The 16,967-nt window shown below is 45.6% G+C and overlaps 1 protein-coding gene across 2 annotated transcripts in view; it reads right to left on the bottom strand.

Moving 5' to 3' along the window:
- Positions 1–16,747, bottom strand: part of LOC8043546 (serine/threonine-protein kinase NIM1) — a 61,474-nt gene extending 44,727 nt beyond the window's left edge. The window contains exons 1-3 of one of the 2 annotated variants that reach the window (XM_040503059.1): positions 16,709–16,747; positions 14,076–14,667; positions 11,279–11,371 (exon numbers count right to left, since the gene is read on the bottom strand). The gene's annotated coding sequence lies outside the window, so the exon portion shown is untranslated. Of the gene's footprint in view, positions 1–11,278; positions 11,372–14,075; positions 14,757–16,708 lie in introns of those variants that run through there. The other variant, XM_029985561.3, reaches the window with a different exon arrangement.
- Positions 16,748–16,967: the final 220 nt, after the last annotated feature.

The following is a 16,967-nucleotide window of genomic DNA, read 5'->3' as shown; positions in this document are numbered from 1 at the left end:
GTGTAAATTTTCTTTTGTGATACCGTGTACTTCACGAGACACCGAATAAAGCGTCTTTCGTTTAGTTTTCAGATGTGGTCCGCCTTTATTCTCTTAAAATTACCAACCACATTATCAAAAACTTTTTCCGCGAAGCTTTCGGTAATTTTATTGAACGCGTTGATGCGCAGTTTCCATCCAGAGTTTGAATATTTGTCTGAGTGTGGGGCCTGATGGTTCTACACTCAGGCTTGTTAATTGCTGCGCATGATATTTGTGAGGCGTGTCAATGCAGGCTGCTGTCGGCATCAGCCACAACAAATCCCAACTCTGTTTCGCAGGATAGCTCTAAAGTAAAAAAGAAATTCATGAGCTATTGCCGTGTTTCTTAACAGTCACAAATCCCTTCCCGCCAGTTATTCCACCAAACCAGCGGCTAAATGCGTTTCAGACTTGTCTTTATGCCTTTATATTTCTCAAGGAAACGTTGATGATGGAACATGCTTATTGCAACTTTGTCGCCTTGATGGAGCGTCGTGACTTCGGTGCAAGTTATGGCTGACAGTTACTAGCGTTAGCGACTTCACTCGGCGTCTACTTCACATTCCAGTAAAACTGGACCTACCCGAGCGAACAAATGCCGATATATGCAGAGAGCCGTCATAAACGTGTTCAAAACCCACTGTGCTATATCAGCAGCCATGTTTATCACGTGAGTCAATCGATTTCTTCAATTGAAGGGAAGCGCGAACACTCGTCAACGTAAAACAAAAAGTCATTAAATCACCTTTAGGTTACTCACGGCATAAGGATCCTCATCTTCTCGGCAGATTTATGTACATGACCGGGGAGGCACAGGTTGTTGCGCCTTACGAAGTGGAGGACGTGGTAGAACCTCCGGATACCCAACTCGTCCTTAGCAACTTGGTCATTTTGTTTTTGCCTTTTCCTGTTATGATAAAAATGTGTCGCTATTCTTTTTTTTTCATAACTACGTTTTACTTTTTGTGAAATATGAGACAAATATAACCGGGCAAATAGAACTGCGCGGTTCAGGTAAATCAATCAGCGTTCAATAATCTCACCTTCCATGTGAGCTCCATACCGGCAGAAACAGCCACCGAATTTCTTCGCTGAGGCCAGAGTTGGAATTTTAAATAGTTTTTTTTCGGTACTGATCATATTGGAGAGGCACTGCAGCAGACCTTTTGCTAAACTAGCCAAGCACCAAAGCGCATGCTGCGAATCTATTAGCACCGAGATGTTTCGGTGGCGCCCTCTTATGGTTTCACTCCATGACGTCACGACTGGGATTTGCCTCGCCGTGACGTCACCAGTTATTATTCTGGCTACTTATCATCAAGTGCGACAACGAGTTCGATGGTGTGTTTAAAAAGCACAGTAGAAGCTAGGAGTTATCGCAATCCGAAACTAACACCGTCAAAGTTGAAAATCTGACAGCCCTCATATGCCCATGGTTTGGCCAATCATGGAAAGCTGACCACAGCTACCCTTTTGGCCGCGCACATCGCTAATACCCTGTTTCACCCTATGATGTACCGCAGGAAAGGCTACAAGTGCGAGCTCCTTGCTCTAGGGCACATCTCGGCGGCACAAGCTCTTGTGCATTACGGGCAGCTCCCAACGCTATGAGCTCGCGCTTCTAGCCGCAGCGAAGGTAAGCTAACCTTCGCTGCGGTACGACATATGGTGAAACGAAGTATAGTTACACGCGCTTCATGAGCTGGCGTCTGCAACAGTAAAGGCCCGTTCACACATGCAGCGGAGCGCTACAAGCATAGCGCTAACCTCGCGCTAAGCGCGTGCTGACGGCAGCGTTCACCAGCTTTGTATCGCACCTTCAAAACTGTTGCTCATGGCATACGATAAGTAGGTGATGGCACGTGAGGAGCGCTACATCAGCGCTTCGCTGCATGTGAGAACCGGCCTTAACTGTTCTAAAGGAAACGCCGAAAACATATGGCCTCTTGCACGCGCTTTCGTCACAGCCTTATTTTGGTGATTTACTTAGAATCTTTTATACGGGGAAGGCGAGCGCGTGTGGCGCGTGTACATACATTCCCAGCATTCTCCTTGATGCTTGGGTAATTTAGCAACAAGTCTGTTGAAGGACTTTTTTCAAGTGTAAAATGAGAAAAAACGCCGTTTTTTTATGGTGGGCTACCATAGTTTCGTCGCTAGGGCCCTTCATCTTTGTCTTCTTCACTGGCAGATCGGTCACACGCTAAATCCAGCGTCATGTGCGCTGCCTGGTGGGTTTTGTTTTAGCTTGGGGTGCAAATAAATCTATGGGCGCAAGGTCACAACTTTGAGAGGTGCTAATCTTGTTTGGGTAGCACGTGCAGCGAAAGCAGCAACCGAAGCTACGAGCTCGGACTCGCAGTCCTCACCTCGGTCCACGGTGACCATTGGATTTAGGGCCAGGTCCGCGGCCTAACCGCGGACCAACGGATTTCTCTCTTATGACATAAAAGTCGCGTGATGCGCTTATTTTTCTGGTCCGTGGACCTGGTTCTCTTAATTTGTCCGCCGTGTGAATACACCTCAAGGTTTTTCACGAGGAACCTTTTTAGTGGTGTTTAAAATTACTTAAAATATGGGCAAGCTGAAGACCCCATAGAGTTCTTTTACGACCAGATTTTTTTTTTTGAGTGTACATCACGCAGTAGTGGTACATGACCGCACAACGGTACGATGCCCATCCAGATCAAGATGGACAAGGATGGGAATTGAGTCAGGATTCTTGGGTTTTACAGTGGGAGCTTTGACTCCACAAGGCGAGTGACGCTGGTACCCGTATTTGCCTCATAATAGGTACTTTTTGAATAGGGGACCCGAACGCATTGAGTTCCCCGAGCAGTTTGGGGCGTCACATTGCGCAAGCGCAGCGGTTTGGGGGATTTAAAGCGTTGGGGCCCTCTACGCTCCAAAACTCTCTAATCACTTGCATGAATGGATGGATACGTGGAAGCGTCGCTATGCTCTGGTGTTTCAAAAGAAGATCCATTAGAAGACGACCACCAAACATCGCGTCTCCGACAGCATACCAAAATAGGGTAGTATTTCATTGCCGATTCGATCCCATCTATAGTTTCTGATGAAATACTCAAAACATCTATAGTTTGCCGTGTTTGAAGCGGACGACAAGGCGGGTCTCAACGCGGACTGCACGAAACGTCCGACGTCTGCTGGTACTTTTTCCCCTTCTTATTTTTCCTTTTTTCTCTGTCTAGTGGCGTGTTTCTAGTCGGTTTCCCTTTCGCTGTGTGCTGCTCTTTTATTATTTTTTCTCACGAGCCTGCGTGCCGCTCAGAGAACCGTGAGCGCCAGCGCGAGGCCTTGGTCTTTCGGCGGTCCTGCCCTGGAGCTTATTGACTCTGGGGCTCCCCCGTTGACGGAATCGATGGCGGAGGTAACCCGCTTCCTTTGACTCAAGCTCGCCTTCCTTCCGCCTACCCTTTTCTTCTTTTTTGTTTTGTTTCTATAGCTACGTCTTTCGTCAAATCCGCTTTCCTAGTTTCTTTCTTTTTATGTTTATGTTTTTTTCTTTATTATTTGAGTGCCTCTGCGGTGGGGGCTGGGGCATTCGGTCGTGTCCGGTAATGGCATTCGGCATGGCGATCGGAAGGTCAGCTCACCGATATTCAGACATTAGAGAGTTTTAGTAGATCGTTCCCATGACTCCGATAACGATATCCCGATACTCCGCCACCGCCCCCCTTGCGCATGCATAGTATCGTTATCGGGGCTATCGGAGGTATCGGAACGATCTACTAAAACTCTCTATTTAGGGAGGGAATTAACGTAACCGGACAAACGGGCATGACTCCGTACGGAATCGTATAAGCAATTCGCTCATCGTTACATTAACCGATATAATACACACTTACCTTCACAATGTGTCTAATAAAAACAATATAATAAAAAAAGTGACAGTGTCGTGTAGGCAATGCGGGAGTGCGCGCGGTGAAATTTAAATGTTCCTTGAACTGGTTCTCTTTCTCATACTTTGGCTTTATACTGTTCCAGAATGTAACTTTGACGTTCGTAACCCATACTTCCTCTCACAAACATCGGCAGTGCTGACAAGGCCACAGGGGCAAATCCGTGGCTTCGGAGAGTGCCCTCGGAGAGTGCCCTCTATGCGTGAACTCTCGTACAAAGTATATTCCTCTGGGCTAGGCTTACGCGCCCGCGCTTTTGTCCGCGTTGCAAAACGTCATAGCGGGTGACAAGTCGAGAACGGAAAGGGCGTCTCTTTCGGTCTTAAGCGCGCGCTTGTTGCCTTTCGTCTTGCCTTGGCTGCGCGTTAACATCCCAGTCTCATGAGACGCCGAAGCATAATCGGCGGTGTACGAAGCTCACACTAGATGCGCGGGAAAGCTGCCTCTCTGCCTTGTTCATCTTGTGAGTGGCTATAATAAGATGTAATATACGACACATCAGAGTGCTTCTTGCCATTTCGTTTTACGTCAAGTTTAGATACAGCCGACGCTACGAACTGATGGAATCAATCAAACAGCGTTAAAAGCCGAGGTGTTCGCGCTGTTTCTGTCCGTGTTCTGTCGTCGCTGGACCAGCCATAAACAGCAAAGCTCCATGACTTGCACTTTTGACCGTCCTTGGTTGGTCCCATTTTCTCGTAGCGTCGGCTTCATCTGGGCTTAAGCTAGAACGAAGTATAGCAGCCTAAAAAAATGTGGCAGAAAAACTAGCAACGTTTGTTTCTTCATAGCCTCTGAGAGTCTTGGAAGAGGCCACGGTCCCCACGACTCGCTTCCAGGACAACAGGCCAGACCGCTTGCTGGGGCTGTCAATGCTCACCACAGTAAAAGCTCTTGTGGGATTCATTGCGATACATCGGGATCATTATACATGGCTTGCACTTGCACATGACGTTATCGCACCGTACCAAGAATTATTTCTAAACGTTCTTGCTGAGAAAAACAGATCTGGCGGAAGGAAATGTGTCAAACAGAAGGGTACGCGAGCAGCAGAACAGTCATTCACAATGGCTGCTGACGCCATGTTGGGGCAAGCTATGTATAAAGAGTACTCAGTGGACGCCATATTTGTGGGTGCTGTTTAGAGCGCATGCTCAGAACGAGCTCATATTGATCGGTTCCTAACACCGACAATCGTGATGGTGCGGAATGCACGTTGGAAAAGAATTGTGGAACCTCGACGTCAGAACGCGCTCAGCAGTCGCGCAAACAGCAGTGGCAGCCATTGAATGCTCACCATAGTCTAAAGTAGCTGCCCATTACAAATCTTGAAAGAACATGAACGATTACTGCATATTACCTTACTTTTTTTTTTTTGGGGGGGGGGGGGGGGGGGACACTTTATCTAACGGAAATAGGCAGTATTGACAAAGGCACGGTCGCAATTGCTTGGTTTTGGAAAGTACCTTGTACAAACAAAGCCGACACCTGAGCTAGGCTCACGCGCCCGTGCCTTTGCCTCTACTGTTTTTTGTACTGTAGGCAGTTGCAAGCACGTGCAACATGCGCGAGTAGGTAGCGATGACAAGCTTGCCATCGCACATGTTTGCTCATGCGATAGACAGAGCGGCGGACGGGTGCCCTGCTCGCAATCGTGCATGGCCTCCGCACAGCGGAAACCTCAGAGCCCATGAATGGTATCTATTGGAGAAAAGCCTCGATCCGAATACCGACCGAGGCACTGATAGCAACGGAGTTTACTGAATGCTCACACAGTGATCGTGATTAATATATGAGCCTCATTCGGTTGTCGTCTCCTTCTAATCGCCTTGACAACGTCAACATTCGTGGTCCTCGTGCCTACATCAGCAATTGGTTTGCGAAGAAACCTTAAAATTACATTGTACACCGAACAAACCCTGGCTTGGCGACGTTAAACTTGTGTCACTATGCCTGCGCAAAGTGCTTAACATTTACACTCCACAATGTTTCATGAACGTTTTAGCAAAATGTTTTACACTTTAGTCAGTGTTACTATAGACTACATTCTAAAAAAAGTCTTTGCGTCTACTTTCACGCACAACACTCGGGGAGCCAATCAGCGCAACTTACGGAGGCAGCTCAGCGAATGACGATGCCGAAACATATGTTTATACAAAAAAAAAATGGAGTCTGAGTTGTGACATTAGGCAATGCAAAACGTCACGCTTGCATTGCTTAATGTCACAACTCAGTCTGCGTTTTTTGGTCTAAACAAATGTTTCGGCATTTTCATTCGCTGAGCTGCCTCCGTAAGTTGCGCTGATTGGCTCTCCGAGTGTTGTGCGGGGAAGTAGACGCACGACTTTTTTTAGAGCGTAGCTCAGTTACGGAACCGCCCATAGATGCCGCTTACACGAGCGCAACCCACCTCTCCCCCACGGCTCGACATTCGTCGTTCCACGCCCACCGTTTTGGGGGGCGGCCACTATGGTAACTGCAGTGCATTCTATGCAATACGGATATCTCGAAGCACAGCGTCTACATGGCGTTTCACCGTACTCCATGGAACACACAGATTTAAAGCGAAAATCTCGATGGCGCTTCAAACGACGGGAGGCGAACTGAAGGGACTGAGAGGTGGTTATCCCCCTCCGCAGAACTTCCACAACTGAGAAAACTGAATAACGGTGGCTGTGACCGCCATTCGTGCCGTTAAAACTCAAAACTCTAACATCAGGAAAAAAAACTTGGAGGACGCTAAAGTTTTGCTCTTAAGAGTGGAACGCGATAGCGTTATCGGGCCCCGTCCGTATCGTCTTCTTATTCGCCATGCAAAAGTGCCTTGCGTGGTCTGATCGAATGAAGAAAAGAAAAAAAAAAAAAAAAGGCTTGCGTAGCCTAGTTATAGTATGTCTGGCTCGCACCGAAGGGACGTTCGCGAGGTGTTCTGTATAGGTGCGGAGAGCACACGAAGAAAGAACCCGGGCGGCGGCAGTTGGGGAGGCGAGGGAGTGCGTCCACAGAGGGCGAACACGTCCGTATCTCGCAATGGCGGCTACTGGAGGGGTGGGGGATGGGGGCGCAAAAAGGGGCAGCGTCGACGTAGGGTACGTTGATGTAGCAGAAACGACGAGGCTACACCCTCCGCTATGGCCGCCAGGAAAAATAAACCCAACGTTACATTGGTACCCCCTATGGTTCCTGCCTGTGAAGTCACGACCAAGATTGTGGATTACCAGCGGCAGTTTCAATGCTGTGCGTAAACATTCACGGTGGAATCCTGTAGTCGTCCCGTCCTTTAAGCGGTTTTCACGTGCGATTTCTCCCTAACACGTACATCACGCGAAGAAAACGTCAAGTTCTTGCGATGCGAAGCTGTGACGTCGGCTCCGCGGCGTAGAGACGGAGGAATTCTCGCGTGGTACAAACAATCCCGGTTTGGTGGCGGAAGAGATTTGAATTATATATTTGTCGTTTACCGCTTGGATGACAAGTGCAGAGGTTAGTCACTTCGTCGTGTGAGGTGGTGTCAATGGTAAAAAGAGCTAAATTGAACTTGAAACGATAACATACTCCCCCCCCCCCCCCCCCCCCCCCCCCCCTTTCCTGGCACCTCCTCGGTGTGAACGAAGAGGGTGAGGCGGGAATTGCGCCCGCTTTCGACGTTACGCACATCCCTCAGTAGATTCCTTCCCTCGTGCGTATAATGCTTAGAAAAACACGGTCAAAAAAAAATTGACAACCTGACATTCCTTTTATATTTCGATTAATGAGCGTAGAATTTATAATACTCAGGACGTCAAAGTGAGCGTTTGACCAATCGTAGAAGCCTGACAACAGCGACACTTTTAGTCGAGCTCGTCGCCAATAGAAAGAAGAGTTGGGGGAACTCGAGAAAACAACGAAAAGCGCCTGCACCACGAAAGAGAAGAAAGGACGATGCCGGGAAATAACGCCCCAACCGTTTTGACCACCACCTGTCTTGCTCTCACGTCCTTTATGGATGACAACGTTTGCCGGACGTCGGAAGAGCCACCAAATTATAGTTCTGATGACAGGACGGTTTAGAATATGCAGCGGCTGTGGGACACCGGAAGCCTGTGAAAGGCACCGATCGATGTACCTTTAATCCAGCCGAGTATTGAACTGAGTTCTTCGCTGTTGCTGGTTTTTCTGTTTGTTGTAGCGGATGCTTATTTTCAGCTGTTTCTCGCGATGAATGGTTGCCCGGGGGATCAAAATGTCCGGAATCTCGAAAACAGAAACAAGGATTTCTTCCCAAAAAAGTAAAAAAAAAAAGCCTTCTTTTCTTTTTTTAACCAGGATAGTTCCGGATTTTCGTACGCTACGAGACTACGAAAAAAAAAAAAAGACATCTGATAAAAACCGAACAAAAAAAAGCTGGATTTTTGTATTTATAAGGCATGAAACGCTCCTCTTTTTTACGTGCACAGAACGCATTTTTGCGGACTGTATGAGCTAAGACATTCGATCTGGCCTTTTTCCGCGTCTGCGGTTCGGCTTTATTATCTCTCAATTTTTTCAAATAGATTAAAGTACAGGACCTCGACCAACAACGTATTCCATTTCTAGTTGGAACTGCAGCTATCTCATAAACCTGCAGGTACGTCAAAGAAGCTTGAAGGGCTTTCCCAACTCACATTGTCCGCGATAGTACCTATTGTTCTGACTTGCCATATCTGGTAAAAAACACAAAAAACAACAACAACCTAGAACGTCTGAAGAAAAAAAAATCAACCCCGCTCTGCGAAAAAAAAGAAGAAAGTTTATGTGCCGTGATACAATTTTTAAGCTGTGTTTCATTTTGGTTCTACATTGTATAAACATATTTTCAATCGCAACTAGAATAGGCAGCGATACAGTTTAGGTAACTGGACCGGAAACTTCGGACATAATTAGACTTGCTCTCCTACTCCTAGACTTGGAGTCATCATTCGACTCCGTCGTTTTTATTTCAGTTTTCCGGTCTTCACGGCGGCCATGATGATTATGCATGAACATGGGTTCATGTTAGTTTTTACGTAAACAAAATACTTGTGGCGGACATTTTTTTTTTGTGTGCTTTGCAGGTTTTTATCGATTATTCGTTTAATGCGGGAACCCCGCACTGTACCCTGCTTGCTCGTGTTGGTGTTGGGCACATCGCATCAAGGCCATTGGAAATAGTGTCAGCAACAGAGCGTAGTCGTCGGTGTGACGTCATAGTGCGCGCGACCATTGGCGTAGCGCAGCTGGTAGTAGGGTGTGAAGAGGTAAGCGGTGCGCTAATGCTCTCCCCCCTTTCCCCTCCTCCTGCGTAGTGAGGTAGGAACCGCGTATTAGTAGAATAATATAGTAGGAGCGGAGTGGATTTCACGGTGAGATTGTATGCGCGGCAGCATTTAATAAATATAATTAATCGTTAGTCGCTTGGAAGGTGAAGAATTGATTGCATTCAAAGGAACATTAAACGTTGTAATGTAGACGCCTTAAAAATTAAAAATTATGTGTGGTAAGTTTTATTTCAATCATATTAGTTGGAGCGTCATAATAGGCACTTGAAATTTTGACGTAGACCCACCCTTTACGGTGCGCCGAGGGTAAGGAAACGCGAGAGTGGAGAGAAACACTGGCATAAGTGACGTCATCAGCGGGGTCAGGTGAGCCTTGCTCGCCACTAGGCTGCGTCGGGGATGATGTCAATGGCGTCACGACGCCCTGGACAGATAACAGGTGACAGAGAGGATTGCCGCATGCCCGGTGGCAATCGCTGCACGTATTTTGATGCGAAAGCATTAACTATCCCATGGAGTGGAGCCGGCAGCGTCTGTATCCCCCCCCCCCCCCCCCCAAAAAAAAAAAAAAAAAGAAAAGGAAAGCGCGAAAGAAAAGCCCATTCTCCCATTGGCTGTGCAAAACAGCTCCTAGATAGCCATTAGCGGCCGTTTCACGTGTCAGGCGTTGCCGGAGTGGGGTGGCAGCCTGCGGCCGCTTCTGCTCTTCTCGGCGCCGAGGAACATGGCGGCGCCTGAGGCATCTATATCGTCGGCGGCCGCAGCTTTGGCAGAAGCGAAACGTGGCCATCCACGCCGGTACACTGCAGACGAACTAAGGGAGCGGAAGAACGACATTCATGCTTTCGCATTCACAACTCATAAGAAGTGCTTAAGTGTCCTCGGAATTTCTTTTTTCAATATAAACCCGGTTAACGTTTACTTCTGCCAGGGATAAGTGCGAGAACTGAATTTCAGGGACAAAAAGCTATTCCCTTTAGACAACAGGTGTTCAGTATGCCAAAGTGTGGCGACATTGTTGCCCACTGTAGATGAGAATTATATTCGGGGAAATAGGACTGCTAGCCTGGGATCTTTAACGCGGCCCGCGCTGTGACAAAGAGTTTTAGTAGATCGTTCCGTTGACTCCGATAACGATACCCGATACTCCGCCGCCACCTTTGCGCATGCGTCATATTGTGATAGGGCGTCGTTATCGGAGGTATCGGAACGATCTACTAAAACTATAAGCAGTTTTAGGGAACCGTTTTTTCACATCGTATACGGTACGATGGGTCCTCCGGTACGAACCGCGCATGTGTGAGCCTTCTGTTGTAGCGCATGCGCAGGTCGTACCGGTGGGCCCACCGTGCCGTACCGAATCTGCAAAAACGGTCCCCTAAAACTGTCTACTCTCTAGCGGTACGGGATTGAACGCCGGTACGATGCTCATCCAGACCGAAACGGGCAGGGATGGGGATCGAACCCAGAACCCCTGGGTTCTGCAGCGCGAGCTTTCGCTCCAGGTTCTCCGAGCTGTGTGGCATTTTACGATGCAGTGCCCCTATAGAAGAGGTGCACGGGCGAAGAAGAAGGTAAATCTCTCATATATTCACAACACATTCGCCATGTGTCGCGTTTGTCATTCCGATAGCAGGTTCTGCTCCTTGAAATTCCCATAAAGTGCTAGCGTATCCTCATTGCATTTGACGTAATATCTAAGCCTGGTCATTTTTCCAGCGGAGCTGTTAAGGGCTAGCTTCCCCAGGATCGTGTACCCCGCAAAGAAATGTCGACACAAAACTCTGGTTGCCGCCGCCGCTCATAGATGGCGGTAGCTGTCCAAAGTGTTGTGTTTGCCGGTTGTCCGCTAGCCGTCGTCGCTCATAGGTGGCGCAACCTTTCTCGAGCCTTTCCACTCTGGCTTGCCGACTTGCGGCCGGCCATTACTTCATTCCCACCATAGTACAGCTTCGCTGGTCTTCCTTCTTCTCCAAAGTGGAAAAGCTAAAAGTTTTTTTTTTTTCGATATAAGGAAAACAAAGAGTTGTATATACTGTATTGTTTTTTCGTACTCACAGGCGGCAGCAGCAGTCAATCCTGTCTGTTTGCCGATCCCACTGCGATGAAATTTGGGGGTCGGACGTTGTTTCTAGCGGACGTGGTTTGCAGCTGTCGGACATGTAAAAAGGAACAATAAAAAAAAAAACATGCAAAATTTTATTGAACGTAAAACGCATAGGAAATCTCTATCCAAAAATAACACGACGCTTCTAGCTAGAAGATGTCAAAATGCTGGGTTGATAAAACGCGAATTTTGAAAATCATAAATGTTTGCCTGGGGGGGCAGTTTTTGTTTTTCGAGTGCTGAGAGTTTTACGTTGTATTTTACACCAATCTGGCAGTAGTTTTTAAATCTATCGAGAAGGGGTGTGGTGTAATTTATAAGAACTTTTAGCTAGACTCATTTAAAAACAGACAGCTCCGTCGTCACGAAGGAGATTAGGATAAAGCTTATCAACTCTAATCTTATTTAAAATTGTATAATTTGTACTCTAGAAAACAATATGAACTGTTTTGGACACCAACACATTTTCTAAAATATATACATTTTGGCTGGAGGCCTTTTTTAAGCATGCAGTGCATTTTTAGTAGAACGCGCTGATTACACACAAATATTTGAAGCATAAACCCTTGACAAAAACTTGCTGCATTAAAGAAAATTGCATTCCGCAACCAAGGTATCCTTTCCTCATCGAAGGTGAAGAAGCTGTATTAATGCTCTAAAAGGATACAAAAATATCATGATTTTTTTAACTCATATAAATAAGATATATTTGATTTGAATCATATTTAGTAGACTTAAAACAGATTCATTTGATTTAAGTAATTGTCGCAAGATAATACACGCTAAGTAAAAAGCCGTCTATTTTGGATCAACTTTTTTCCGGCTACAAGTGGCGGTATTGGCGCCTTTCTTCCTCAGAATAAAAAAAGTCGGATAAAAAATATTCTGCGTTTTTCTAGTATTTTTTTTTTTTTTTGATGGAGAAGAAGCGACGACTCAGGCCGTCTTCGCTTGCGTTCTTGAGGTTGAAAAAGGAGGTCTCTTCACCCTCTAGGACGCGAGCAAGGACGTCCCAGGGTTCTAAGCAAATTTGTGTAAAAAAAAAGAAATCTGGAAATGCGCATTATTTATTTTTTTTTTTTTTCCGGCCTTTTTATTCCGGGGTAAACGGGCCCCGACACGGCCGCATGTAACCAAATAATAGTTGTGCCAAAAAAAAAAAAAAAAAAAAAAAAAATCGGCATTTTATTTAGAGTGTAGTAAATCTTTATTACTATAATGCATTTTTAAACATGTCAGATTGATTGACCGACCTGTTCGATCTGTCTGATCGCTGATAGTGATCACAATGCGGAAGAAAGAATTAGTGTAAATTAAAAGTACATTTTGATTAACACCAATACATTGATGTAAACCCCGCCATTAGAGCAAAATTGCGTCATTTTTAGGTTAGATGAAAAAAAGAAAAGCTTTATTTGCTTCCACTTTTAAACCCCAAAACACGGAGAATTAAAATAACGGGGCCTAGTTTGTGATGTTTCGTAAGCAGCAGCCAGCACACTTTCGCTTTATGTTAGTGGATTTCTATTTCGCCATCGGATTTGCTTGCAGTTGGACGTTGCTTAACTGACGGACACAGTGGAGGTAGAAAGAAAGCTCGACGTTTTGAATGGCTCAGAAGAGAACCGCTTTTTGCTTGAGTTCAGTCTGATAAAAATCTTTCTCGCTCGATAAATATTTGACTTAAATATAAAAGAGATGCACGGAAAAGCATAAAATAATAGCCAAATGACAAAAAACATATTCCGGAATTATTTTTTTGCGGGAAAGTTTTGATTTAAATCATCATAGTAAAACTGGACTGATTTAAGGTAATATTTAAATCGTGATTTGAATCACGATTTAAATTCTTTTGATTTTCGTTCTCCACTGTGACTCTAAATGACTGTAACATGTAACGTAAGAACCATCAATGCTGCCTAAATAATCTTTGGTAACCTAAACTTAGTATAAAAAGGTTTCGAAATACCAGTAGTGGCTTCATTTAAAATTGATACTACGAAAAGCGGGATAATCATTGTCGGGATACGAGAACAAATACAGAAAGTTTGTATCGACTTAGACACGGCATTTTAAATCATCACTGCATAAACACTAACGTTTTTCCGACATCGGCTAATTTGGCTCGCTTTATTATTGTGTCACCCTAATTATGACAAAGAACTGATCATAACCGGTGATAAGCGTGTCTGTATTGTTGGCTCTGCATGCAATGTAATCCAGTCACTCACTGCAAGTTAATTGTAACTGTAATCACATTACTATTTACATCGGAAACCCAAGTCACTGTAAGTACAATAAAATTACCTTTCAGTACCTCCACCGAACACTCGCACAAAGAGGCAAACCAATGCTTTGCAGTCATGCATACAGTGTGGGACAGAAAGATCTAGAAAGTCTCGGGGCGACAAGATGTTCTGGTCTGTCATTGGAGGATGATTTATATCTCGTCAAACATGTCTAAACATTGTGTTCTCCCCAACCTTCTGTTTAACGACAAACAGTAAACGTTGAGACTTGCTACAGTTACTGTGAGCCCATCCTGCAGAACGCGCTAGTTGCCTTCCACCGTGCTTTGACTGCGCTTGCACCCTCAAGGCTCACGACACTCCCAAGCGTTGTCGAAGGTAGGGAAGAACCCCGCCTTGTCATTCTCATCCCGTCAGCAGTTATATTTTTTGTATTTTAGTTTAGTATTAAACCTTTCAAATGACAGTAAATTCAATGCTTATCAAAGTCGGAACTCACCTAGCTGAAGAGCTTCATCCGTGCTGAAGGCGAAGCTGCGGCGACCGGAGCGACGCCGACATTCGTGTGTCTCTGTGTCCCGTCATCGATGAACGCATCCTCCCTATGTTCCCGCCTGAGGGAAAGGGTTTCCCGGATTCGCGGAAACGAGCAAACAGAGCAAAAAAACAAGAGAGTTCCGCTCGCGTGTTGTTGTTGTTATTTTTTTTCCTTTCGCCTGTTGCTTTCTTTTCCAAGATAGCTTCCGATCCACTTGCCGTTCGCACAGCCACTCCCTGCTTCGTTCGTTGTCAGCGTTGCCGCCGAACCGATGTCGGAGTCTCCGTCGATATCGCTTCAAACGCGATCCGTAGATGCATCTTGGAAGTTTCTTGGATTTCCCATGTTCGGTGTTTCTCGAGGGTGTCTTGGGAGTTTCAAATTTAGTTTACGGCACGTCAAATTGTATTGGAAAAATTTTTTTAAGAAACGATAAAAAGGAAAGAAAGGAAGGAGCTCGCGCTGGTCGAATCGGGGGTTGGAGTCTGGGAGCCGGTGAAGGCTGCGGCTGCTCTCGCGTCTCGGAGCTCGGAGATGGGAGCGGCGTTGCGTGCTGGAACAACGGGAGAGGAGGTCTCTTTCTTTTCATTCTTTCTGTCACTCTTTCTCTCGTTTCTTGCCTTTCGTACCCCGCTTCTTTCTATCTCGTGAGCCGGCCGTGAAAGCGCGGTCTGATCGATTTTGAAAACCCAAAGAGAGGGAGGGGATGGGAAGGACCGAAGCGAATAAAAATATGGAAAATGAGCTACGATGAGGGAAGTGCTGGTCTTCTGGTGCGCGATGGAACGAGTGGCGGCATCTGGTGGATGGGCTGGGAACTAGCGTGATTTGGATGAACGGTGAGCGCCCTGGCGGTGGTGAGGAACACTTCTGCGTGGGTCTAAGCTACCGCCATCTATTGAAACGTGTTAACACCGATGGTTTTGAGGTGTGCCCATCGGGACATAGGAGCCGCTTTTTTTTTTAGTTGCGTGTTTCGTTTTAGTTTCTGACGATAAAATTCTTTCGGATTGTATAATCTTAGATTTTTCACCTTAAGATTGAGCCCTATAAGAACGCGAACTTGTGTTTCGAAAGTTCCCACCAAGCGACCGACCTTGTGATTTCTGAGCGTGTTTAAAAATTTATGATACATAATTACTACAATTTAAGAGTGAGTCGTAAAAACTGCTTTTATAATTTGGCCATGTCTTGCCTCAAATTGACGTCAGACGCTAATAATGCAGACCACGCTGCTGTGTTTGTGTGCCTCGTTGTACCAGAATAAAAACAGAATAACAACTTTTGTTAACACCTCATATCATTTTGTAATGGCAAATAAGCACGCACCGTCTACTATTGTTTATGCAGCTACACGATAAGCGATACAATCTTTTAGCTTTGCTGGTCAATTTTATTTCGCTTACATCTTGTTTTGACCCCATGTCCTCCAAATAGCTGAATAAATTATTGCTCAATTTTTAAAGTTTTAAATGGCTTTTATGGTGTTACCTATTGGTATCTCGAGCGATTGAATCAAATGAACCAACTGAATAGTTCTGGACATTTGGCAGAATCTGTCTTGTCTGATGGCGAAATAGTCGCCTCGAGCCCCTTCAGAATTGTAGGTGTGCTTTTCCTCTAAAAAGATAGGTATGCGGAAAAGCAACCTCTTCAGCGTTTTTTTTTTTTTTTTGTTTTTTTTTTAAAGTTGTCGGCGGGAAAAAAGATTAAAGCGTGTGGTGACTATTTCTAGGTGAAATAGGACGTCTGACACCTCAGTTAGAAAGCGAACCATTGGCAGCACGGTAAGATCGCTACAATTTGAAACCCTAAAATGACGTCTCACTAAGAGGCTTAGAAACAAGCCCCTCAATGGAACTTTGGGATGCTTCAACCCGGCAGCTCCATAAGTCTCGATGAAGTCTCACCTAATACGGGTATGTTGGTTAGCGAAACACAGACGGAGAGTCTGAGGTTTTCAGCAGGCTACTTTAGTCCCGAATGTGAGGACAAAGCTTAACTATAGTATCACCAAACTACCGTGTTGTAGAGTAAAATAAAACGATGCGTGCCTCTCTTAGAGTGTAAACTGATTTGGTTAATAGTGTCCAGCCCTCACCAAAGCAATCCTATGAATCAACTTTGGCCAATAAAATGGCCACAAGGCATTAGAAAATATTCTATGAACTTCTATTGAATGGCGTAAACAAACGCACAAAAATTAAAATGACATATAATAAAATAAACCGATAAGGATGTAAAATGTTGTCTAGTCACGTAGAGGGTAAGAATTGCAGTACGTCTCTTTTGGATGCCCGGCCACCAGCACGAGCTCGTTACCTTTCACAGTGCTCTGGCTGCGCGTTCACGCTTGGAGCTCACGAGACGCTGAAGCATGATCGAAAGCAAAAAGTTTGAACAAGAGGCGGGACAACCGAAGCACCTCCCTGCCGTTTTTATCCTGTGAGGGATTTTAGTTGTGAACATCCTAGAAAATGCGCGTTAGCAGTGCACTGAGCAAATAGCTCCCTCACAGCGGAGTCACAAGTGGTCACTTTACAAGGCACACTAATCTCAGACTGCCTATAAGTATTGATTTAAAATCAATTCACCTTTGATACGAACACCATGTGTCTAGATGAACGGCGGCGCCATCTGTTGACCCTAGACGCCGTTCTCGTCTTGTTCGCTTTCCCGTAATGACACCAGATTGCGCTCTCGCCTGGGATTGCGCGGTTATTAGGAACTCGGCCGTGTTTTATGATGATAACGTTATGTCTAGTTTGCTCGATTCGCTTTCTTATGTCTTTTTTCTCCTTGCGTTCGTGAAGCTTTTACTGGATCACCAAAGATGAAACCTAGATTATTAAG

Source organism: Ixodes scapularis, unplaced genomic scaffold (assembly GCF_016920785.2).
Source record: "Ixodes scapularis isolate PalLabHiFi unplaced genomic scaffold, ASM1692078v2 PGA_scaffold12__126_contigs__length_90152505, whole genome shotgun sequence".
NCBI lineage: Eukaryota > Metazoa > Arthropoda > Arachnida > Ixodida > Ixodidae > Ixodes > Ixodes scapularis.
This window is presented reverse-complemented; position numbering and strand designations above follow the sequence as displayed.